The sequence below is a fragment of the Lissotriton vulgaris genome, chromosome 9 (assembly GCF_964263255.1).
Source record: "Lissotriton vulgaris chromosome 9, aLisVul1.2, whole genome shotgun sequence".
NCBI classification, from domain to species: domain Eukaryota; kingdom Metazoa; phylum Chordata; class Amphibia; order Caudata; family Salamandridae; genus Lissotriton; species Lissotriton vulgaris.
In genome coordinates this window covers 573097814-573123173 of record NC_141697.1, presented here as the reverse complement: position 1 = coordinate 573123173, position 25360 = coordinate 573097814, and positions in this window count along the sequence as shown.

The window sequence follows — 25360 nt, the reverse complement described above, 5'->3', positions numbered from 1 at the left end:
ATCATCTTGTTTGTTTTGTTCTTCACCCTATGTGGGAAGGGTATGCCCATACGTGGGTCCCGTGCTCACTGCACCACTGGAGTCAAGCTATCCTGGCTTAAGACAGCTGATAGCCAGAAACTGGTCCTAGGATGCTTGATTCCGGTCCAGGGAAGACATGGCTTGGCAGTTCGGGCTGGACTGTTCCCATGTGGCAAAGGGTCAAGACTGATTTGCATGTGGGCATGTCTGAACTGAGGTGGCTTGGTGAGTAAAATAACGATGGATTAAACCCAGATCTGTGACTGGGGGTAAATGTTTTGCCATTCTGCAACATTCCGTCCATCATCTTGTTTGTTTTGTTGTTCACCCTATGTGGAAAGGGTATCCCCAGACGTGGGTCCCATGCTCACTGTGCCACTGGAGTCAAGCTATCCTGGCTGAAGACGGCGATAGCCAGAAACCAGTCCTAGGATGCTTGATTCTGGTCCAGGGAAGACATGGCTTGGCAGTTCTGGCTGGACTGTTCCCATGAGGCACAGTGTCAAGACTGATTTGCATATGGCCATGTCTGAACTGGGGTGGCTTGGTGAGCAAAATTACGATGGATTGAACCCAGATTTGTGACTGGGGGTGAATGTTTTGACATTGTGCCCAGACGTGGGTCCCGTGCTCACTAGCCACAGGAGTCAAGCTATCATGGCTGAAGACGGCTGATAGCCAGAAACCGGTCCTAGGATGCTTGATTCTAGTCCAGGGAAGACATGGCTTGGCAGTTCGGGCTGGAATGTTCCTGTGAGGCAGAGGGTCAAGACTGATTTGCATAATGCCATGTCTGAACTGGGGTGGCTTGGTGAGCAAAATAATGATGGATTAAACCCAGATCTGTGACTGGGGGTGAATGCTTTGCCATTGTGCAACATTCCGTCCATCATCTTGTTTGTTTTGTTGTTCACCCTATGTGGGAAGGGTATGCCCAGACGTGGGTCCCGTGCTCACTGCGCCACTGGAGTCAAGCTATACTGGCTTAAGACGGCTGATAGCCAGAAACCCGTCCTAGGATGCTTGATTCCAGTCCAGGGAAGACATGGCTTGGCAGTTCGGGCTGGACTGTTCCCATGAGGCAGAGGGTCAAGACTGATTTGCATATGGCCATGTCTTAACTGGAGTGGCTTGGTGAGCAAAATAACGATGGATTAAACCCAGATCTGTGACTGGGGGTGAATGTTTTGCCATTGTGCAACATTCTGTCCATCATCTTGTTAGTTTTTTATGTTCACCCTATGTCGGAAGGGTATGCCCAGACGTGGGTCCCGTGCTCACTGCACCACTGGAGTCAAGCTATCCTGGCTGAAAACAGCTGATAGCCAGAAACTGGTCCTAGGATGCTTTATTCCGGTTCAGGGAAGACATGGCTTGGCAGTTCGGGCTGGACTGTTCCCATGTGGCACAGGGTCAAGACTGAATTGCATATGGCCATGTCTGAACTGAGGTGGCTTGGTGAGCAAAATAACGATGGATTAAACCCAGATCTGTGACTGGGGGTAAATGTTTTGCCATTGTGCAACATTCCATCCATCATCTTGTTTGTTTTGTTGTTCACCCTATGTGGGAAGGGTATGCCCAGACGTGGGTCCCGTGCTCACTGCGCCACAGGAGTCAAGCTATCCTGGCTGAAGACGGCTGATAGCCAGAAACCGGTCCTAGGATGCTTTATTCCGGTCAAGGGTAGACATGGCTTGGCAGTTCGGGTGACTGTTCCCATGAGGCACAGGGTCAAGACTGATTTGCATATGGCCATGTCTAAACTGGAGTGGCTTGGTGAGCAAAATAACAATGGATTAAACCCAGATCTGTGACTGGGGGTGAATGTTTTGCCATTTTGCAACATTCCGTCCATCATTTTCTTTATTTTGTTGTTCACCCTATGTCGGAAGGGTATGCCCAGACGTGGGTCCAGTGCTCCCTGCGCCACTGGAGTCAAGCTATCCTGGCTGAAGACGGCTGATAGCCAGAAACTGGTTCTAGGATGCTTGATTCCGGTCCAGGGAAGACATGGCTTGGCAGTTCCGGCTGGACTGTTCCCATGAGGCACAGGGTCAAGACTGATTTGCATATGGCCATGTCTGAACTGGGGTGGCTTGGTGAGCAAAATAACGATGGATTGAACGCAGATCTGTGACTGGGGGTGAATGTTTTGCCATTGTGCAACATTCCGTCCATCATCTTGTTTGTTTTGTTTTTCACCCTATGTGGGAAGGGTATGCCCAGACGTGGGTCCGGTGCTCACTGCGCCAGAGGAGTCAAGCTATCCTGGCTGAAGACGGCTGATAGCCAGAAACCGGTCCTAGGATGCTTTATTCCGGTCCAGGGAAGACATGGCTTGGAAGTTCGGGCTGGACTGTTCCCATGAGGTACAGGGTCAAGACTGATTTGCATATGGCCATGTCTGAACTGGGGTGGCTTGGTGAGCAAAATAATGATGGATTAAACCCAGATCTGTGACTGGGGGTGAATGCTTTGCCATTGTGCAACATTCCATCCATCATCTTGTTTGTTTTGTTGTTCACCCTATGTGGGAAGGGTATGCCCAGACGTGGGTCCCGTGCTCACTGCGCCACTGGAGTCAAGCTATACTGGCAGAAGACGGCTGATAGCCAGAAACCGGTACTAGGATGCTTGATTCCAGTCCAGGGAAGACATGGCTTGGCAGTTCGGGCTGGACTGTTCCCATGAGGCACAGGGTCAAGACTGATTTGCATATGGCCATGTCTTAACTGGAGTGGCTTGGTGAGCAAAATAACGATGGATTAAACCCAGATCTGTGACTGGGGGTGAATGTTTTGCCATTCTGCAACATTCCGTCCATCATCTTGTTTGTTTTTTATGTTCACCCTATGTCGGAAGGGTATGCCCAGACATGGGTCCCGTGCTCACTGCACCACTGGAGTCAAGCTACACTGGCTGAAGACGGCTGATAGCCAGAAACCGGTGCTAGGATGCGTGATTCCAGTCCAGGGAAGACATGGCTTGGCAGTTCGGGCTGGACTGTTCCCATGAGGCACAGGGTCAAGACTGATTTGCATATGGCCATGTCTGAACTGGGTTGCTTGGTGAGCAAAATAACAATGGATTAAACCCAGATTCGTGACTGGGGCTGAATGTTTTGCATGTGTGCAACATTCCGTCCATCATCTTGTTTGTTTTGTTGCTCACCCTATGTCGGAAGGGTATGCCCAGACGTGGGTCCTGTGCTCACTGCGCCACTGGAGTCAAGCTATCCTGGCTGAAGACGGCTGATAGCCAGAAACTGGTCCTAGGATGCTTGATTCCGGTCCAGGGAAGACATGGCTTGGCAGTTCCGGCTGGACTGTTCCCATGAAGCACAGGGTCAAGACAGATTTGCATATGGCCATGTCTGAACTGGGGTGGCTTGGTGAGCAAAATAACAATGGATTGAACCCAAATCTGTGACTGGGGGTGAATGTTTTGCCATTGTGCAACATTCCGTCCATCATCTTGTTTGGTTTGTTGTTCACCCTATTTGGGAAGGGTATGCCCAGACGTGGGTCCCGTGCTTACTGAGCCAGAGCAGTCAAGCTATCCTGGCTGAAGACGGCTGATAGCCAAAAACGGGTCCTAGGATGCTTTATTCCGGTCCAGGGTAGACATGGCTTGGCAGTTCAGGCTGGACTGTTCCCATGAGGCACAGGGTCAAGACTGATTTGCATATGGACATGTCTGAACTGAGGTGGCTTGGTGAGCAAAATAACGATGGATTAAACCCAGATCTGTGACTGGGGGTAAATGTGTTGCCATTCTGCAACATTCCGTCCATCATCTTGTTTGTTTTGTTGTACACCCTATGTGGGAAGGGTATGCCCAGACGTGGGTCCCGTGCTCACTGCACCAGAGGAGTCAAGCTATCCTGGCTGTAGACGGCTGATAGCCAGAAACCGGTACTAGGATGCTTGATTCCAGTCCAGGGAAGACATGGCTTGGCAGTTCGGGCTGGACTGTTCCCATGAGGCACAGGGTCAAGACTGATTTGCATATGGCCATGTCTGAACTGGGGTGGCTTGGTGAGCAAAATAACGATGGATTAAACCCAGATCTGTGCCTGGGGATGAATGTTTTGCCATTGTGCAACATTCCGTCCATCATCTTATTTGTTTTTTATGTTCACCCTATGTCGGAAGGGTATGCCCAGACGTGGGTCCCATGCTCACTGCACCACTGGAGTCAAGCTATCCTGGCTGAAGACAGCTGATAGCCAGAAACTGGTCCTAGGATGCTTGATTCCCGTCCAGGGAAGACATGGCTTGGCAGTTCGGGCTGGACTAATCCCATGAGGCACAGGGTCAAGACTGATTTGCATATGGCCACGTCTTAACTGGAGTGGCTTGGTGAGCAAAATAACGATGGATTAAACCCAGATCTGTGACTGGGGGTGAATGTTTTGCCATTTTGCAACATTCCGTCCATCATCTTGTTTGTTTTTTATGTTCACCCTATGTCGGAAGGGTATGCCCAGACGTGGGTCCCATGCTCACTGCACCACTGGAGTCAAGCTATCCTGGCTGAAGACAGCTGATAGCCAGAAACTGGTCCTAGGATGCTTGATTCCCGTCCAGGGAAGACATGGCTTGGCAGTTCGGGCTGGACTGTTCCCATGTGGCACAGGGTTAAGACTGATTTGCATATGGGCATGTCTGAACTGAGGTGGCTTGGTGAGCAAAATAACGATGGATTAAACCCAGATCTGTGACTGGGGGTAAATGTTTTGCCATTGTGCAACATTCCGTCCATAATCTTGTTTGTTTTTTTGTTCACCCTATGTGGGAAGGGTATGCCCAGACGTGGGTCCCGTGCTCACTGCGCCACAGGAGTCAAGCTATCCTGGCTGAAGAAGGCTGATAGCCAGAAAGCGGTCCTAGGACGCTTTATTCCGGTCCAGGGTAGACAAGGCTTGGCAGTTCGGTTTGAACTGTTCCCATGAGGCACAGGGTCAAGACTGATTTGCATATGGCCATGTCTGAACTGGAGTGGCTTGGTGAGCAAAATAACAATGGATTAAACCCAGATCTGTGACTGGGGGTGAATGTTTTGCCATTTTGCAACATTCCGTCCATCATTTTGTTTGTTTTATTGTTCACCCTATGTGGGAAGGGTATGCCCAGACGTGGGTCCCGTGCTCACTGCACCACAGGAGTCAAGCTATCCTGGCTGAAGACGGCTGATAGCCAGAAACCAGTCCTAGGATGCTTGATTCCGGTCCAGGGAAGACATGGCTTGGAAGTTCGGGCTGGACTGTTCCCATGAGGCACAGGGTCAAGACTGATTTGCATATGGCCATGTCTGAACTAGGTGGATTGGTGTGCAAAATAATGATGGATTAAACCCAGATCTGGGACCTGGGGGTGAATGCTTTGCCATTGTGCAACATTCCGTCCTTCATCTTGTTTGTTTTGTTGTTCACCCTATGTGGGAAGGGTATGCCCAGACATGGGTCCCGTGCTCACTGCGCCACTGGAGTCAAGCTATACTGGCTGAAGACGGCTGATAGCCAGAAACCAATACTAGGATGCTTGATTCCAGTCCAGGGAAGATATGGCTTGGCAGTTCGGGCTGGACTGTTCCCATGAGGCACAGGGTCAAGACTGATTTGCATATGGCCATGACTTAACTGGAGTGGCTTGGTGAGCAAAATAACAATGGATTAAACCCAGATCTGTCACTGGGGGTGAATGTTTTGCCATTGTGCAACATTCCGTCCATCATCTTGTTTGTTTTTTATGTTCACCCTATGTCGGAAGGGTATGCCCAGACGTGGGTCCCGTGCTCACTTCACCACTGGAGTCAAGCTATACTGGCTGAAGACGGCTGATAGCCAGAAACCGGTCCTAGGATGCGTGATTCCAGTCCAGGGAAGACATGGCTTGGCAGTTCGGGCTGGACTGTTCCCATGAGGCACAGGGTCAAGACTGATTTGCATATGGCCATGTCTGAACTGGGGTGGCTTGGTGAGCAAAATAACAATGGATTAAACCCAGATCTGTGACTGGGGGTGAATGTTTTGCCAATGTTGCAACATTCCGTCCATCATTTTGTTTGTTTTTTATGTTCACCCTATGTCGGAAGGGTATGCCCAGACGTGGGTCCCGTGCTCACTTCACCACTGGAGTCAAGCTATACTGGCTGAAGACGGCTGATAGCCAGAAACCGGTCCTAGGATGCGTGATTCCAGTCCAGGGAAGACATGGCTTGGCAGTTCGGGCTGGACTGTTCCCATGAGGCACAGGGTCAAGACTGATTTGCATATGGCCATGTCTGAACTGGGGTGGCTTGGTGAGCAAAATAACAATGGATTAAACCCAGATCTGGGACTGGGGGTGAATGTTTTGCCATTGTGCAACATTCCGTCCATCATCTTGTTTGTTTTGTTGTTCACCCTATGTGGGAAGGGTATGCCAGACGTGGGTCCCGTGCTCACTGCGCCAGAGGAGTCAAGCTATCCTGGCTGAAGACGGCTGATAGCCGGAAACCGGTCCTAGTATGCTTTATTCCGGTCCAGGGTAGACATGGCTTGGCAGTTCGGGCTGGACTGTTCCTATGAGGCACAGGGTCAAGACTGATTTGCATATGGCCATGTCTGAACTGGAGTGGCTTGGTGAGCAAAATACCAATGGATTAAACCCAGATCTGTGACTGGGGGTGAATGTTTTGCCATTTTGCAACATTCCGTCCATCATTTTGTTTGTTTTGTTGTTCACCCTATGTCGGAAGGGTATGCCCAGACGTGGGTCCCGTGCTCACTGCGCCACTGGAGTCAAGCTATCCTGGCTGAAGACGGCTGATAGCCAGAAACTGGTCCTAGGATGCTTGATTCCGGTCCAGGGAAGACATGGCTTGGCAGTTCCGGCTGGACTGTTCCCATGAAGCACAGGGTCAAGACTGATTTGCATATGGCCATGTCTGAACTGGGGTGGCTTGGTGAGCAAAATAACGATGGATTGAACGCAGATCTGTGACTGGGGGTGAATGTTTTGCCATTGTGCAACATTCCGTCCATCATCTTGTTTGTTTTTTTTTTCACCCTATGTGGGAAGGGTATGCCCAGACGTGGGTCCCGTGCTCACTGCGCCAGAGGAGTCAAGCTATCCTGGCTGAAGACGGCTGATAGCCAGAAACCGGTCCTAGGATGCTTTATTCCGGTCCAGGGTAGACATGGCTTGGCAGTTCGGGCTGGACTGTTCCCATGAGGCACAGGGTCAAGACTGATTTGCATATGGCCATGTCTGAACTGGAGTGGCTTGGTGAGCAAAAAAACAATGGATTAAACCCAGATCTGTGACTGGGGGTGAATGTTTTGCCAATGTTGCAACATTCCGTCCATCATTTTGTTTGTTTTATTGTTCACCCTATGTGGGAAGGGTATGCCCAGACGTGGGTTCCGTGCTCACTGCGCCACAGGAGTCAAGATATCCTGGCTGAAGACGGCTGATAGCCAGAAACCGGTCCTAGGATGCTTGATTCCGGTCCAGGGAAGACATGGCTTGGAAGTTCGGGCTGGACTGTTCCCATGAGGTACAGGGTCAAGACTGATTTGCATATGGCCATGTCTGAACTGGGGTGGCTTGGTGAGCAAAATAATGATGGATTAAACCCAGATCTGTGACTGGGGGTGAATGCTTTGCCATTGTGCAACATTCCGTCCATCATCTTGTTTGTTTTGTTGTTCACCCTATGTGGGAAGGGTATGCCCAGACGTGGGTCCCGTGCTCACTGCGCCACTGGAGTCAAGCTATCCTGGCTGAAGACGGCTGATAGCCAGAAACCGGTGCTAGGATGCGTGATTCCAGTCCAGGGAAGACATGGCTTGGCAGTTCGGGCTGGACTGTTCCCATGAGGCACAGGGTCAAGACTGATTTGCATATGGCCATGTCTGAACTGGGTTGCTTGGTGAGCAAAATAACAATAGATTAAACCCAGATTCGTGACTGGGGCTGAATGTTTTGCATGTGTGCAACATTCCGTCCATCATCTTGTTTGTTTTGTTGTTCACCCTATGTCGGAAGGGTATGCCCAGACGTGGGTCCTGTGCTCACTGCGCCACTGGAGTCAAGCTATCCTGGCTGAAGACGGCTGATAGCCAGAAACTGGTCCTAGGATGCTTGATTCCGGTCCAGGGAAGACATGGCTTGGCAGTTCCGGCTGGACTGTTCCCATGAAGCACAGGGTCAAGACAGATTTGCATATGGCCATGTCTGAACTGGGGTGGCTTGGTGAGCAAAATAACAATGGATTGAACCCAAATCTGTGACTGGGGGTGAATGTTTTGCCATTGTGCAACATTCCGTCCATCATCTTGTTTGGTTTGTTGTTCACCCTATTTGGGAAGGGTATGCCCAGACGTGGGTCCCGTGCTTACTGAGCCAGAGCAGTCAAGCTATCCTGGCTGAAGACGGCTGATAGCCAAAAACGGGTCCGAGGATGCTTTTTTCCGGTCCAGGGTAGACATGGCTTGGCAGTTCAGGCTGGACTGTTCCCATGAGGCACAGGGTCAAGACTGATTTGCATATGGACATGTCTGAACTGAGGTGGCTTGGTGAGCAAAATAACGATGGATTAAACCCAGATCTGTGACTGGGGGTAAATGTGTTGCCATTCTGCAACATTCCGTCCATCATCTTGTTTGTTTTGTTGTACACCCTATGTGGGAAGGGTATGCCCAGACGTGGGTCCCGTGCTCACTGCACCAGAGGAGTCAAGCTATCCTGGCTGTAGACGGCTGATAGCCAGAAACCGGTACTAGGATGCTTGATTCCAGTCCAGGGAAGACATGGCTTGGCAGTTCGGGCTGGACTGTTCCCATGAGGCACAGGGTCAAGACTGATTTGCATATGGCCATGTCTGAACTGGGGTGGCTTGGTGAGCAAAATAACGATGGATTAAACCCAGATCTGTGCCTGGGGATGAATGTTTTGCCATTGTGCAACATTCCGTCCATCATCTTATTTGTTTTTTATGTTCACCCTATGTCGGAAGGGTATGCCCAGACGTGGGTCCCATGCTCACTGCACCACTGGAGTCAAGCTATCCTGGCTGAAGACAGCTGATAGCCAGAAACTGGTCCTAGGATGCTTGATTCCCGTCCAGGGAAGACATGGCTTGGCAGTTCGGGCTGGACTAATCCCATGAGGCACAGGGTCAAGACTGATTTGCATATGGCCACGTCTTAACTGGAGTGGCTTGGTGAGCAAAATAACGATGGATTAAACCCAGATCTGTGACTGGGGGTGAATGTTTTGCCATTTTGCAACATTCCGTCCATCATCTTGTTTGTTTTTTATGTTCACCCTATGTCGGAAGGGTATGCCCAGACGTGGGTCCCATGCTCACTGCACCACTGGAGTCAAGCTATCCTGGCTGAAGACAGCTGATAGCCAGAAACTGGTCCTAGGATGCTTGATTCCCGTCCAGGGAAGACATGGCTTGGCAGTTCGGGCTGGACTGTTCCCATGTGGCACAGGGTCAAGACTGATTTGCATATGGGCATGTCTGAACTGAGGTGGCTTGGTGAGCAAAATAACGATGGATTAAACCCAGATCTGTGACTGGGGGTAAATGTTTTGCCATTGTGCAACATTCCGTCCATAATCTTGTTTGTTTTTTTGTTCACCCTATGTGGGAAGGGTATGCCCAGACGTGGGTCCCGTGCTCACTGCGCCACAGGAGTCAAGCTATCCTGGCTGAAAATGGCTGATAGCAAGAAACCGGTCCTAGGATGCTTGATTCCGGTCCAGGGAAGACATGGCTTGGGAGTTCGGGCTGGACTGTTCCCATGAGGCACAGGGTCAAGACTGATTTGCATATGGCCATGTCTGAACTGGAGTGGCTTGGTGAGCAAAATAACAATGGATTGAACCCAGATCTGTGACTGGGGGTGAATGTTTTGCCATTGTGCAACATTCCGTCCATCATCTTGTTTGTTTTGTTGTTCACCCTATGTGGGAAGGGTATGCCCAGACGTGGGTCCCGTGCTCACTGCGCCAGAGGAGTCAAGCTATCCTGGCTGAAGAAGGCTGATAGCCAGAAAGCGGTCCTAGGACGCTTTATTCCGGTCCAGGGTAGACATGGCTTGGCAGTTCGGTTTGAACTGTTCCCATGAGGCACAGGGTCAAGACTGATTTGCATATGGCCATGTCTGAACTGGAGTGGCTTGGTGAGCAAAATAACAATGGATTAAACCCAGATCTGTGACTGGGGGTGAATGTTTTGCCATTTTGCAACATTCCGTCCATCATTTTGTTTGTTTTATTGTTCACCCTATGTGGGAAGGGTATGCCCAGACGTGGGTCCCGTGCTCACTGCACCACAGGAGTCAAGCTATCCTGGCTGAAGACGGCTGATAGCCAGAAACCAGTCCTAGGATGCTTGATTCCGGTCCAGGGAAGACATGGCTTGGAAGTTCGGGCTGGACTGTTCCCATGAGGCACAGGGTCAAGACTGATTTGCATATGGCCATGTCTGAACTAGGTGGATTGGTGTGCAAAATAATGATGGATTAAACCCAGATCTGGGACCTGGGGGTGAATGCTTTGCCATTGTGCAACATTCCGTCCTTCATCTTGTTTGTTTTGTTGTTCACCCTATGTGGGAAGGGTATGCCCAGACATGGGTCCCGTGCTCACTGCGCCACTGGAGTCAAGCTATACTGGCTGAAGACGGCTGATAGCCAGAAACCAATACTAGGATGCTTGATTCCAGTCCAGGGAAGATATGGCTTGGCAGTTCGGGCTGGACTGTTCCCATGAGGCACAGGGTCAAGACTGATTTGCATATGGCCATGACTTAACTGGAGTGGCTTGGTGAGCAAAATAACAATGGATTAAACCCAGATCTGTCACTGGGGGTGAATGTTTTGCCATTGTGCAACATTCCGTCCATCATCTTGTTTGTTTTTTATGTTCACCCTATGTCGGAAGGGTATGCCCAGACGTGGGTCCCGTGCTCACTTCACCACTGGAGTCAAGCTATACTGGCTGAAGACGGCTGATAGCCAGAAACCGGTCCTAGGATGCGTGATTCCAGTCCAGGGAAGACATGGCTTGGCAGTTCGGGCTGGACTGTTCCCATGAGGCACAGGGTCAAGACTGATTTGCATATGGCCATGTCTGAACTGGGGTGGCTTGGTGAGCAAAATAACAATGGATTAAACCCAGATCTGTGACTGGGGGTGAATGTTTTGCCAATGTTGCAACATTCCGTCCATCATTTTGTTTGTTTTTTATGTTCACCCTATGTCGGAAGGGTATGCCCAGACGTGGGTCCCGTGCTCACTTCACCACTGGAGTCAAGCTATACTGGCTGAAGACGGCTGATAGCCAGAAACCGGTCCTAGGATGCGTGATTCCAGTCCAGGGAAGACATGGCTTGGCAGTTCGGGCTGGACTGTTCCCATGAGGCACAGGGTCAAGACTGATTTGCATATGGCCATGTCTGAACTGGGGTGGCTTGGTGAGCAAAATAACAATGGATTAAACCCAGATCTGGGACTGGGGGTGAATGATTTGCCATTGTGCAACATTCCGTCCATCATCTTGTTTGTTTTGTTGTTCACCCTATGTGGGAAGGGTATGCCAGACGTGGGTCCCGTGCTCACTGCGCCAGAGGAGTCAAGCTATCCTGGCTGAAGACGGCTGATAGCCGGAAACCGGTCCTAGTATGCTTTATTCCGGTCCAGGGTAGACATGGCTTGGCAGTTCGGGCTGGACTGTTCCTATGAGGCACAGGGTCAAGACTGATTTGCATATGGCCATGTCTGAACTGGAGTGGCTTGGTGAGCAAAATACCAATGGATTAAACCCAGATCTGTGACTGGGGGTGAATGTTTTGCCATTTTGCAACATTCCGTCCATCATTTTGTTTGTTTTGTTGTTCACCCTATGTCGGAAGGGTATGCCCAGACGTGGGTCCCGTGCTCACTGCGCCACTGGAGTCAAGCTATCCTGGCTGAAGACGGCTGATAGCCAGAAACTGGTCCTAGGATGCTTGATTCCGGTCCAGGGAAGACATGGCTTGGCAGTTCCGGCTGGACTGTTCCCATGAAGCACAGGGTCAAGACTGATTTGCATATGGCCATGTCTGAACTGGGGTGGCTTGGTGAGCAAAATAACGATGGATTGAACGCAGATCTGTGACTGGGGGTGAATGTTTTGCCATTGTGCAACATTCCGTCCATCATCTTGTTTGTTTTGTTTTTCACCCTATGTGGGAAGGGTATGCCCAGACGTGGGTCCCGTGCTCACTGCGCCAGAGGAGTCAAGCTATCCTGGCTGAAGACGGCTGATAGCCAGAAACCGGTCCTAGGATGCTTTATTCCGGTCCAGGGTAGACATGGCTTGGCAGTTCGGGCTGGACTGTTCCCATGAGGCACAGGGTCAAGACTGATTTGCATATGGCCATGTCTGAACTGGAGTGGCTTGGTGAGCAAAAAAACAATGGATTAAACCCAGATCTGTGACTGGGGGTGAATGTTTTGCCAATGTTGCAACATTCCGTCCATCATTTTGTTTGTTTTATTGTTCACCCTATGTGGGAAGGGTATGCCCAGACGTGGGTCCCGTGCTCACTGCACCAGAGGAGTCAAGCTATCCTGGCTGTAGACGGCTGATAGCCAGAAACCGGTACTAGGATGCTTGATTCCAGTCCAGGGAAGACATGGCTTGGCAGTTCGGGCTGGACTGTTCCCATGAGGCACAGGGTCAAGACTGATTTGCATATGGCCATGTCTGAACTGGGGTGGCTTGGTGAGCAAAATAACGATGGATTAAACCCAGATCTGTGCCTGGGGATGAATGTTTTGCCATTGTGCAACATTCCGTCCATCATCTTATTTGTTTTTTATGTTCACCCTATGTCGGAAGGGTATGCCCAGACGTGGGTCCCATGCTCACTGCACCACTGGAGTCAAGCTATCCTGGCTGAAGACAGCTGATAGCCAGAAACTGGTCCTAGGATGCTTGATTCCCGTCCAGGGAAGACATGGCTTGGCAGTTCGGGCTGGACTAATCCCATGAGGCACAGGGTCAAGACTGATTTGCATATGGCCACGTCTTAACTGGAGTGGCTTGGTGAGCAAAATAACGATGGATTAAACCCAGATCTGTGACTGGGGGTGAATGTTTTGCCATTTTGCAACATTCTGTCCATCATCTTGTTTGTTTTTTATGTTCACCCTATGTCGGAAGGGTATGCCCAGACGTGGGTCCCATGCTCACTGCACCACTGGAGTCAAGCTATCCTGGCTGAAGACAGCTGATAGCCAGAAACTGGTCCTAGGATGCTTGATTCCCGTCCAGGGAAGACATGGCTTGGCAGTTCGGGCTGGACTGTTCCCATGTGGCACAGGGTCAAGACTGATTTGCATATGGGCATGTCTGAACTGAGGTGGCTTGGTGAGCAAAATAACGATGGATTAAACCCAGATCTGTGACTGGGGGTAAATGTTTTGCCATTGTGCAACATTCCGTCCATAATCTTGTTTGTTTTTTTGTTCACCCTATGTGGGAAGGGTATGCCCAGACGTGGGTCCCGTGCTCACTGCGCCACAGGAGTCAAGCTATCCTGGCTGAAAATGGCTGATAGCAAGAAACCGGTCCTAGGATGCTTGATTCCGGTCCAGGGAAGACATGGCTTGGGAGTTCGGGCTGGACTGTTCCCATGAGGCACAGGGTCAAGACTGATTTGCATATGGCCATGTCTGAACTGGAGTGGCTTGGTGAGCAAAATAACAATGGATTGAACCCAGATCTGTGACTGGGGGTGAATGTTTTGCCATTGTGCAACATTCCGTCCATCATCTTGTTTGTTTTGTTGTTCACCCTATGTGGGAAGGGTATGCCCAGACGTGGGTCCCGTGCTCACTGCGCCAGAGGAGTCAAGCTATCCTGGCTGAAGAAGGCTGATAGCCAGAAAGCGGTCCTAGGACGCTTTATTCCGGTCCAGGGTAGACATGGCTTGGCAGTTCGGTTTGAACTGTTCCCATGAGGCACAGGGTCAAGACTGATTTGCATATGGCCATGTCTGAACTGGAGTGGCTTGGTGAGCAAAATAACAATGGATTAAACCCAGATCTGTGACTGGGGGTGAATGTTTTGCCATTTTGCAACATTCCGTCCATCATTTTGTTTGTTTTATTGTTCACCCTATGTGGGAAGGGTATGCCCAGACGTGGGTCCCGTGCTCACTGCACCACAGGAGTCAAGCTATCCTGGCTGAAGACGGCTGATAGCCAGAAACCAGTCCTAGGATGCTTGATTCCGGTCCAGGGAAGACATGGCTTGGAAGTTCGGGCTGGACTGTTCCCATGAGGCACAGGGTCAAGACTGATTTGCATATGGCCATGTCTGAACTAGGTGGATTGGTGTGCAAAATAATGATGGATTAAACCCAGATCTGGGACCTGGGGGTGAATGCTTTGCCATTGTGCAACATTCCGTCCTTCATCTTGTTTGTTTTGTTGTTCACCCTATGTGGGAAGGGTATGCCCAGACATGGGTCCCGTGCTCACTGCGCCACTGGAGTCAAGCTATACTGGCTGAAGACGGCTGATAGCCAGAAACCAATACTAGGATGCTTGATTCCAGTCCAGGGAAGATATGGCTTGGCAGTTCGGGCTGGACTGTTCCCATGAGGCACAGGGTCAAGACTGATTTGCATATGGCCATGACTTAACTGGAGTGGCTTGGTGAGCAAAATAACAATGGATTAAACCCAGATCTGTCACTGGGGGTGAATGTTTTGCCATTGTGCAACATTCCGTCCATCATCTTGTTTGTTTTTTATGTTCACCCTATGTCGGAAGGGTATGCCCAGACGTGGGTCCCGTGCTCACTTCACCACTGGAGTCAAGCTATACTGGCTGAAGACGGCTGATAGCCAGAAACCGGTCCTAGGATGCGTGATTCCAGTCCAGGGAAGACATGGCTTGGCAGTTCGGGCTGGACTGTTCCCATGAGGCACAGGGTCAAGACTGATTTGCATATGGCCATGTCTGAACTGGGGTGGCTTGGTGAGCAAAATAACAATGGATTAAACCCAGATCTGTGACTGGGGTGAATGTTTTGCCAATGTTGCAACATTCCGTCCATCATTTTGTTTGTTTTTTATGTTCACCCTATGTCGGAAGGGTATGCCCAGACGTGGGTCCCGTGCTCACTTCACCACTGGAGTCAAGCTATACTGGCTGAAGACGGCTGATAGCCAGAAACCGGTCCTAGGATGCGTGATTCCAGTCCAGGGAAGACATGGCTTGGCAGTTCGGGCTGGACTGTTCCCATGAGGCACAGGGTCAAGACTGATTTGCATATGGCCATGTCTGAACTGGGGTGGCTTGGTGAGCAAAATAACAATGGATTAAACCCAGATCTGGGACTGGGGGTGAATGTTTTGCCATTGTGCAACATTCCGTCCATCATCTTGTTTGTTTTGTTGTTCACCCTATGTGGGAAGGGTATGCCAGACGTGGGTCCCGTGCTCACTGCGCCAGAGGAGTCAAGCTATCCTGGCTGAAGACGGCTGATAGCCGGAAACCGGTCCTAGTATGCTTTATTCCGGTCCAGGGTAGACATGGCTTGGCAGTTCGGGCTGGACTGTTCCTATGAGGCACAGGGTCAAGACTGATTTGCATATGGCCATGTCTGAACTGGAGTGGCTTGGTGAGCAAAATACCAATGGATTAAACCCAGATCTGTGACTGGGGGTGAATGTTTTGCCATTTTGCAACATTCCGTCCATCATTTTGTTTGTTTTGTTGTTCACCCTATGTCGGAAGGGTATGCCCAGACGTGGGTCCCGTGCTCACTGCGCCACTGGAGTCAAGCTATCCTGGCTGAAGACGGCTGATAGCCAGAAACTGGTCCTAGGATGCTTGATTCCGGTCCAGGGAAGACATGGCTTGGCAGTTCCGGCTGGACTGTTCCCATGAAGCACAGGGTCAAGACTGATTTGCATATGGCCATGTCTGAACTGGGGTGGCTTGGTGAGCAAAATAACGATGGATTGAACGCAGATCTGTGACTGGGGGTGAATGTTTTGCCATTGTGCAACATTCCGTCCATCATCTTGTTTGTTTTGTTTTTCACCCTATGTGGGAAGGGTATGCCCAGACGTGGGTCCCGTGCTCACTGCGCCAGAGGAGTCAAGCTATCCTGGCTGAAGACGGCTGATAGCCAGAAACCGGTCCTAGGATGCTTTATTCCGGTCCAGGGTAGACATGGCTTGGCAGTTCGGGCTGGACTGTTCCCATGAGGCACAGGGTCAAGACTGATTTGCATATGGCCATGTCTGAACTGGAGTGGCTTGGTGAGCAAAAAAACAATGGATTAAACCCAGATCTGTGACTGGGGGTGAATGTTTTGCCAATGTTGCAACATTCCGTCCATCATTTTGTTTGTTTTATTGTTCACCCTATGTGGGAAGGGTATGCCCAGACGTGGGTCCCGTGCTCACTGCGCCACAGGAGTCAAGATATCCTGGCTGAAGACGGCTGATAGCCAGAAACCGGTCCTAGGATGCTTGATTCCGGTCCAGGGAAGACATGGCTTGGAAGTTCGGGCTGGACTGTTCCCATGAGGTACAGGGTCAAGACTGATTTGCATATGGCCATGTCTGAACTGGGGTGGCTTGGTGAGCAAAATAATGATGGATTAAACCCAGATCTGTGACTGGGGGTGAATGCTTTGCCATTGTGCAACATTCCGTCCATCATCTTGTTTGTTTTGTTGTTCACCCTATGTGGGAAGGGTATGCCCAGACGTGGGTCCCGTGCTCACTGCGCCACTGGAGTCAAGCTATACTGGCAGAAGACGGCTGATAGCCAGAAACCGGTACTAGGATGCTTGATTCCAGTCCAGGGAAGACATGGCTTGGCAGTTCCGGCTGGACTGTTCCCATGAGGCACAGGGTCAAGACTGATTTGCATATGGCCATGTCTTAACTGGAGTGGCTTGGTGAGCAAAATAGCGATGGATTAAACCCAGATCTGTGACTGGGGGTGAATGTTTTGCCATTCTGCAACATTCCGTCCATCATCTTGTTTGTTTTTTATGTTCACCCTATGTCGGAAGGGTATACCCAGACATGGGTCCCGTGCTCACTGCACCACTGGAGTCAAGCTACACTGGCTGAAGACGGCTGATAGCCAGAAACCGGTACTAGGATGCGTGATTCCAGTCCAGGGAAGACATGGCTTTGCAGTTCTGGCTGGACTGTTCCCATGAGGCACAGGGTCAAGACTGATTTGCATATGGCCATGTCTGAACTGGGTTGCTTGGTGAGCAAAATAACAATGGATTAAACCCAGATTTGTGACTGGGGCTGAATGTTTTGCATGTGTGCAACATTCCGTCCATCATCTTGTTTGTTTTGTTGTTCACCCTATGTCGGAAGGGTATGCCCAGACGTGGGTCCTGTGCTCACTGCGCCACTGGAGTCAAGCTATCCTGGCTGAAGACGGCTGATAGCCAGAAACTGGTCCTAGGATGCTTTATTCCGGTCCAGGGAAGACATGGCTTGGCAGTTCCGGCTGGACTGTTCCCATGAAGCACAGGGTCAAGACAGATTTGCATATGGCCATGTCTGAACTGGGGTGGCTTGGTGAGCAAAATAACAATGGATTGAACCCAAATCTGTGACTGGGGGTGAATGTTTTGCCATTGTGCAACATTCCGTCCATCATCTTGTTTGGTTTGTTGTTCACCCTATTTGGGAAGGGTATGCCCAGACGTGGGTCCTGTGCTTACTGAGCCAGAGCAGTCAAGCTATCCTGGCTGAAGACGGCTGATAGCCAAAAACGGGTCCTAGGATGCTTTATTCCGGTCCAGGGTAGACATGGCTTGGCAGTTCAGGCTGGACTGTTCCCATGAGGCACAGGGTCAAGACTGATTTGCATATGGACATGTCTGAACTGAGGTGGCTTGGTGAGCAAAATAACGATGGATTAAACCCAGATCTGTGACTGGGGGTAAATGTGTTGCCATTCTGCAACATTCCGTCCATCATCTTGTTTGTTTTGTTGTACACCCTATGTGGGAAGGGTATGCCCAGACGTGGGTCCCGTGCTCACTGCGCCAGAGGAGTCAAGCTATCCTGGCTGAAGACGGCTGATAGCCAGAAACTGGTCCTAGGATGCTTGATTCCGGTCCAGGGAAGACATGGCTTGGCAGTTCCGGCTGGACTGTTCCCATGAAGCACAGGGTCAAGACTGATTTGCATATGGTCATGTCTGAACTGGGGTGGCTTGGTGAGCAAAATAACGATGGATTGAACGCAGATCTGTGACTGGGGGTTTATGTTTTGCCATTGTGCAACATTCCGTCCATCATCTTGTTTGTTTTGTTGTTCACCCTATGTGGGAAGGGTATGCCCAGACGTGGGTCCCGTGCTCACTGCGCCAGAGGAGTCAAGCTATCCTGGCTGAAGACGGCTGATAGCCAGAAACCGGTCCTAGGATGCTTTATTCCGGTCCAGGGTAGACATGGCTTGGCAGTTCGGGCTGGACTGTTCCCATGAGGCACAGGGTCAAGACTGATTTGCATATGGCCATGTCTGAACTGGAGTGGCTTGGTGAGCAAAAAAACAATGGATTAAACCCAGATCTGTGACTGGGGGTGAATGTTTTGCCAATGTTGCAACATTCCGTCCATCATTTTGTTTGTTTTATTGTTCACCCTATGTGGGAAGGGTATGCCCAGACGTGGGTCCCGTGCTCACTGCGCCACAGGAGTCAAGATATCCTGGCTGAAGACGGCTGATAGCCAGAAACCGGTCCTAGGATGCTTGATTCCGGTCCAGGGAAGACATGGCTTGGCAGTTCGGGCTGGACTGTTCCCATGAGGCACAGGGTCAAGACTGATTTGCATATGGCCATGTCTTAACTGGAGTGGCTTGGTGAGCAAAATAGCGATGGATTAAACCCAGATCTGTGACTGGGGGTGAATGTTTTGCCATTCTGCAACATTCCGTCCATCATCTTGTTTGTTTTTTATGTTCACCCTATGTCGGAAGGGTATACCCAGACATGGGTCCCGTGCTCACTGCACCACTGGAGTCAAGCTACACTGGCTGAAGACGGCTGATAGCCAGAAACCGGTACTAGGATGCGTGATTCCAGTCCAGGGAAGACATGGCTTGGCAGTTCGGGCAGGACTGCTCCCATGAGGCACAGGGTCAAGACTGATTTGCATATGGCCATGTCTGAACTGGGGTGGCTTGGTGAGCAAAATAACGATGGATTAAACCCAGATCTGTGCCTGGGGATGAATGTTTTGCCATTGTGCAACATTCCGTCCATCATCTTGTTTGTTTTGTTTTTCACCCTATGTGGGAAGGGTATGCCCATACGTGGGTCCCGTGCTCACTGCGCCCCTGGAGTCAAGCTATACTGGCTGAAGACAGCTGATAGCCAGAAACCAGTCCTAGGATGCTTGATTCCGGTCCAGGGAAGACATGGCTTGGCAGTTCGGGCTGGACTGTTCCCATGAGGCACAGGGGCAAGACTGATTTGCAAATGGCCATGTCTTAACTGGAGTGGCTTGGTGAGCAAAATAACGATGGATTAAACCCAGATCTGTGACTGGGGGTGAATGTTTTGCCAATGTGCAACATTCTGTCCCTCATCTTGTTTGTTTTGTTGTTCACCCTATGTGGGAAGGGTATGCCCAGACGTGGGCCTCGTGCTCACTGTGCCACTGAAGTCAAGCTATCCTGGCTGAAGACGGCTGATAGCCAGAAACCGGTCCTAGGATGCTTGATTCCGGTCTAGGGAAGACATGGCTTGGAAGTTCGGGCTGGACTGTTCCCATGAGGCACAGGGTCAAGACTTATTTGCATATGCCATGTCTGAACTGGGGTGGCTTGGTGAGAAAAATAACAATGGATTAAACCCAGATCTGTGACTGGGGGTGAATGTTTTGCCATTGTGCAACATTCCGTCCATCATCTTGTTTGTTTTGTTGTTCACCCTATGTGGGAAGGGTATGCCCAGACGTGGGTCCCGTGCTCACTGCGCCACTGGAATCAAGCTATCCTGGCTGAAGACGGCTGATAGCCAGAAACCGGTCCTAGGATGCTTGATTCCGGTCCAGGGAAGACATGGCTTGGAAGTTCGGGCTGGACTGTTCCCATGAGGCAGAGGGTCAAGACTGATTTGCATATGGCCATGTCTGAACTGGGTTGCTTGGTGAGCAAAATAACAATGGATTAAACCCAGATTTGTGACTGGGGGTGAATGTTTTGCTTGTGCAACATTCCGTCCATCATCTTGTTTGTTTTGTTGTTCACCCTATGTGGGAAGGGTATGCCCATACGTGGGTCCCGTGCTCACTGCGCCACTGGAGTCAAGCTATACTGGCTGAAGACGGCTGATAGCCGGAAACCGGTCCTAGTATGCTTTATTCCGGTCCAGGGTAGACATGGCTTGGCAGTTCGGGCTGGACTGTTCCTATGAGGCACAGGGTCAAGACTGATTTGCATATGGCCATGTCTGAACTGGAGTGGCTTGGTGAGCAAAATACCAATGGATTAAACCCAGATCTGTGACTAGGGGTGAATGTTTTGCCATTTTGCAACATTCCGTCCATCATTTTGTTTGTTTTGTTGTTCACCCTATGTCGGAAGGGTATGCCCAGACGTGGGTCCCGTACTCACTGCGCCACTGGAGTCAAGCTATCCTGGCTGAAGACGGCTGATAGCCAGAAACTGGTCCTAGGATGCTTGATTCCGGTCCAGGGAAGACATGGCTTGGCAGTTCCGGCTGGACTGTTCCCATGAAGCACAGGGTCAAGACTGATTTGCATATGGCCATGTCTGAACTGGGGTGGCTTGGTGAGCAAAATAACGATGGATTGAACGCAGATCTGTGACTGGGGGTGAATGTTTTGCCATTGTGCAACATTCCGTCCATCATCTTGTTTGTTTTGTTGTTCACCCTATGTGGGAAGGGTATGCCCAGACGTGGGTCCCGTGCTCACTGCGCCAGAGGAGTCAAGCTATCCTGGCTGAAGACGGCTGATAGCCAGAAACCGGTCCTAGGATGCTTTATTCCGGTCCAGGGTAGACATGGCTTGGCAGTTCGGGCTGGACTGTTCCCATGAGGCACAGGGTCAAGACTGATTTGCATATGGCCATGTCTGAACTGGAGTGGCTTGGTGAGCAAAAAAACAATGGATTAAACCCAGATCTGTGACTGGGGGTGAATGTTTTGCCAATGTTGCAACATTCCGTCCATCATTTTGTTTGTTTTATTGTTCACCCTATGTGGGAAGGGTATGCCCAGACGTAAGTCCCGTGCTCACTGCGCCACAGGAGTCAAGCTATCCTGGCTGAAGACGGCTGATAGCCAGAAACCGGTCCTAGGATGCTTGATTCCGGTCCAGGGAAGACATGGCTTGGAAGTTCGGGCTGGACTGTTCCCATGAGGTACAGGGTCAAGACTGATTTGCATATGGCCATGTCTGAACTGGGGTGGCTTGGTGAGCAAAATAATGATGGATTAAACCCAGATCTGTGACTGGGGGTGAATGCTTTGCCATTGTGCAACATTCCGTCCATCATCTTGTTTGTTTTGTTGTTCACCCTATGTGGGAAGGGTATGCCCAGACGTGGGTCCCGTGCTCACTGCGCCACTGGAGTCAAGCTATACTGGCAGAAGACGGCTGATAGCCAGAAACCGGTACTAGGATGCTTGATTCCAGTCCAGGGAAGACATGGCTTGGCAGTTCGGGCTGGACTGTTCCCATGAGGCACAGGGGCAAGACTGATTTGCATATGGCCATGTCTTAACTGGAGTGGCTTGGTGAGCAAAATAACGATGGATTAAACCCAGATCTGTGACTGGGGGTGAATGTTTTGCCATTCTGCAACATTCCGTCCATCATCTTGTTTGTTTTTTATGTTCACCCTATGTCGGAAGGGTATGCCCAGACATGGGTCCCGTGCTCACTGCACCACTGGAGTCAAGCTACACTGGCTGTAGACGGCTGATAGCCAGAAACTGGTACTAGGATGCGTGATTCCAGTCCAGGGAAGACATGGCATGGCAGTTTGGGCTGGACTGTTCCCATGAGGCACAGGGTCAAGACTGATTTGCATATGGCCATGTCTGAACTGGGTTGCTTGGTGAGCAAAATAACAATGGATTAAACCCAGATTCGTGACTGGGGCTGAATGTTTTGCATGTGTGCAACATTCCGTCCATCATCTTGTTTGTTTTGTTGTTCACCCTATGTCGGAAGGGTATGCCCAGACGTGGGTCCTGTGCTCACTGCGCCACTGGAGTCAAGCTATCCTGGCTGAAGACGGCTGATAGCCAGAAACTGGTCCTAGGATGCTTGATTCCGGTCCAGGGAAGACATGGCTTGGCAGTTCCGGCTGGACTGTTCCCATGAAGCACAGGGTCAAGACAGATTTGCATATGGCCATGTCTGAACTGGGGTGGCTTGGTGAGCAAAATAACAATGGATTGAACCCAAATCTGTGACTGGGGGTGAATGTTTTGCCATTGTGCAACATTCCGTCCATCATCTTGTTTGGTTTGTTGTTCACCCTATTTGGGAAGGGTATGCCCAGACGTGGGTCCCGTGCTTACTGAGCCAGAGCAGTCAAGCTATCCTGGCTGAAGACGGCTGATAGCCAAAAACGGGTCCGAGGATGCTTTTTTCCGGTCCAGGGTAGACATGGCTTGGCAGTTCAGGCTGGACTGTTCCCATGAGGCACAGGGTCAAGACTGATTTGCATATGGACATGTCTGAACTGAGGTGGCTTGGTGAGCAAAATAACGATGGATTAAACCCAGATCTGTGACTGGGGTAAATGTGTTGCCATTCTGCAACATTCCGTCCATCATCTTGTTTGTTTTGTTGTACACCCTATGTGGGAAGGGTATGCCCAGACGTGGGTCCCGTGCTCACTGCACCAGAGGAGTCAAGCTATCCTGGCTGTAGACGGCTGATAGCCAGAAACCGGTACTAGGATGCTTGATTCCAGTCCAGGGAAGACATGGCTTGGCAGTTCGGGCTGGACTGTTCCCATGAGGCACAGGGTCAAGACTGATTTGCATATGGCCATGTCTGAACTGGGGTGGCTTGGTGAGCAAAATAACGATGGATTAAACCCAGATCTGTGCCTGGGGATGAATGTTTTGCCATTGTGCAACATTCCGTCCATCATCTTATTTGTTTTTTATGTTCACCCTATGTCGGAAGGGTATGCCCAGACGTGGGTCCCATGCTCACTGCACCACTGGAGTCAAGCTATCCTGGCTGAAGACAGCTGATAGCCAGAAACTGGTCCTAGGATGCTTGATTCCCGTCCAGGGAAGACATGGCTTGGCAGTTCGGGCTGGACTAATCCCATGAGGCACAGGGTCAAGACTGATTTGCATATGGCCACGTCTTAACTGGAGTGGCTTGGTGAGCAAAATAACGATGGATTAAACCCAGATCTGTGACTGGGGGTGAATGTTTTGCCATTTTGCAACATTCCGTCCATCATCTTGTTTGTTTTTTATGTTCACCCTATGTCGGAAGGGTATGCCCAGACGTGGGTCCCATGCTCACTGCACCACTGGAGTCAAGCTATCCTGGCTGAAGACAGCTGATAGCCAGAAACTGGTCCTAGGATGCTTGATTCCCGTCCAGGGAAGACATGGCTTGGCAGTTCGGGCTGGACTGTTCCCATGTGGCACAGGGTCAAGACTGATTTGCATATGAGCATGTCTGAACTGAGGTGGCTTGGTGAGCAAAATAACGATGGATTAAACCCAGATCTGTGACTGGGGGTAAATGTTTTGCCATTGTGCAACATTCCGTCCATAATCTTGTTTGTTTTTTTGTTCACCCTATGTGGGAAGGGTATGCCCAGACGTGGGTCCCGTGCTCACTGCGCCACAGGAGTCAAGCTATCCTGGCTGAAAATGGCTGATAGCAAGAAACCGGTCCTAGGATGCTTGATTCCGGTCCAGGGAAGACATGGCTTGGGAGTTCGGGCTGGACTGTTCCCATGAGGCACAGGGTCAAGACTGATTTGCATATGGCCATGTCTGAACTGGAGTGGCTTGGTGAGCAAAATAACAATGGATTGAACCCAGATCTGTGACTGGGGGTGAATGTTTTGCCATTGTGCAACATTCCGTCCATCATCTTGTTTGTTTTGTTGTTCACCCTATGTGGGAAGGGTATGCCCAGACGTGGGTCCCGTGCTCACTGCGCCAGAGGAGTCAAGCTATCCTGGCTGAAGAAGGCTGATAGCCAGAAAGCGGTCCTAGGACGCTTTATTCCGGTCCAGGGTAGACATGGCTTGGCAGTTCGGTTTGAACTGTTCCCATGAGGCACAGGGTCAAGACTGATTTGCATATGGCCATGTCTGAACTGGAGTGGCTTGGTGAGCAAAATAACAATGGATTAAACCCAGATCTGTGACTGGGGGTGAATGTTTTGCCATTTTGCAACATTCCGTCCATCATTTTGTTTGTTTTATTGTTCACCCTATGTGGGAAGGGTATGCCCAGACGTGGGTCCCGTGCTCACTGCACCACAGGAGTCAAGCTATCCTGGCTGAAGACGGCTGATAGCCAGAAACCAGTCCTAGGATGCTTGATTCCGGTCCAGGGAAGACATGGCTTGGAAGTTCGGGCTGGACTGTTCCCATGAGGCACAGGGTCAAGACTGATTTGCATATGGCCATGTCTGAACTAGGTGGATTGGTGTGCAAAATAATGATGGATTAAACCCAGATCTGGGACCTGGGGGTGAATGCTTTGCCATTGTGCAACATTCCGTCCTTCATCTTGTTTGTTTTGTTGTTCACCCTATGTGGGAAGGGTATGCCCAGACATGGGTCCCGTGCTCACTGCGCCACTGGAGTCAAGCTATACTGGCTGAAGACGGCTGATAGCCAGAAACCAATACTAGGATGCTTGATTCCAGTCCAGGGAAGATATGGCTTGGCAGTTCGGGCTGGACTGTTCCCATGAGGCACAGGGTCAAGACTGATTTGCATATGGCCATGACTTAACTGGAGTGGCTTGGTGAGCAAAATAACAATGGATTAAACCCAGATCTGTCACTGGGGGTGAATGTTTTGCCATTGTGCAACATTCCGTCCATCATCTTGTTTGTTTTTTATGTTCACCCTATGTCGGAAGGGTATGCCCAGACGTGGGTCCCGTGCTCACTTCACCACTGGAGTCAAGCTATACTGGCTGAAGACGGCTGATAGCCAGAAACCGGTCCTAGGATGCGTGATTCCAGTCCAGGGAAGACATGGCTTGGCAGTTCGGGCTGGACTGTTCCCATGAGGCACAGGGTCAAGACTGATT